This window comes from Peromyscus californicus, unplaced genomic scaffold, assembly GCF_007827085.1.
Source record: "Peromyscus californicus insignis strain IS unplaced genomic scaffold, ASM782708v3 Scaffold_1__1_contigs__length_55948999, whole genome shotgun sequence".
In the NCBI taxonomy this organism is placed as follows: Eukaryota; Metazoa; Chordata; class Mammalia; order Rodentia; family Cricetidae; genus Peromyscus; species Peromyscus californicus.
Window position 1 is genome coordinate 19,650,430 of NW_026294492.1, and position 1,397 is coordinate 19,651,826.

General features: G+C 44.4%; 1 non-coding gene across 1 annotated transcript; it reads right to left on the minus strand.

Annotated features, from left to right (window-relative positions):
- Positions 1 to 816: 816 nt before the first annotated feature.
- Trnan-auu (transfer RNA asparagine (anticodon AUU)) lies at positions 817 to 889 on the minus strand. The gene has a single exon. It is a non-coding gene; the product is annotated as a tRNA-Asn (tRNA).
- Between the last annotated feature and the right edge of the window lie 508 nt (positions 890 to 1,397).

A 1,397-nucleotide genomic window follows, 5' to 3' on the forward strand; every position in this document is an offset into this window, starting at 1 on the left:
CCACAATGGGCTTTGTCCACCTACATTCATCAATAATGAAGACAACTCCCACAAACATTCCATCAGACCCACCTAACATTAAGATGTCCCTTCTAGGTGACTCTAGGTTGTGTCAAATTGACAGTAAAAACCATAGCTTATATTTTTTTTTCCTTTGAGATACTGTCATATGTAGTAAAAAATGACCTTGAATTCCTGATCCTCCCTCCTCCAACTCAGATGTGGTGAGATTACAGGTGTGCACCACCTTGTCTGGCTTTATTTTTAACGTTTTACTTTGAGATGAACCTTGCTGTGCTGCCCAGGTCAGCCTTGGACTCTTTTTTTTTTCTTTCCAGAGCTGAGGACTGAACTATGGTGGTATTTTATTTGTACTGAAGTGTGATTTTACTTGTATGTTAATAAATAAAGTTGCCCGGGGATCAGAGCTATTAGAGCCATAGCAAGAGCATGGCAGTGGTGGCGCATGCCTTTAATCCCAGCACTTGGTAGACAGAGCTAGGTAGATCTCTGTGTGTAAAAGGATACAGCCAGCATTGGAGACACACGCCTTTAATCTCAATCCCAACCATAGAAGACCTGGAAGTCTCTACAGACAGGCAGTGACGAGGCAGTCATGTGTTTGGGTTTACAACCAATGAGAAGGCAGAACAGAAAGACTATAAAGACAAACACACAGGAAGTAGCTCCCTTTTGGAGAGCTCTCTTGGCTGAAGCAGGAAGGGTAAGGCTCTTAATTCTGACCTCTTGGCTTTCTTCTCTGAATTGGCTCTGTATTTCTTATTTAATAAGATGGTTGGTTACATCTAAATTTGGTGCCCAACGTGGGGCTTGAACCCACAACCCTGAGATTAATAGTCTCATGCTCTACCGACTGAGCTAGCCAGGCCCAGGGCCTTGGGCTTGCTAGGCAAGCACTCTACCACTGAACTAAATCCCCAACCCCAGCCTTGGACTCTTAAACTCAAATAATCCTTTCACCTCAGCCTCCCAAATAGCTGAGACTGTAAGCCCAAGCCACTGCGCCCAGCTTGTATTTTTTTTAATGGCAGTTTCGATTATAACTCTAGAAGAACTTTCAAATCCAAGCCACAGTTTGGTCAGACTTAACTACTGCCAGTGGCTGGATAAGTTAGTGGACTCCTCTAGAGCTCAATTCCTTATCTCTAAAGGGGCCAGGAGACAGCTCAGCGGGTCGGGATACTTGCTGCCGAGGCTTATGACCCGACTTTGATCCCTGGGACTCAAATGTTGGAGGGAAAAAACCGACTCCTGAAGTTTGTCCTCAGAATTAGGCATTTGCATGCATGCGCATATGCATGCACCCAAGATAAATGTAGAATAAAGGGTGCGCTAGAAAGTCCCCCCAGATTCTAATAGAAATACTCTTCAGTTCT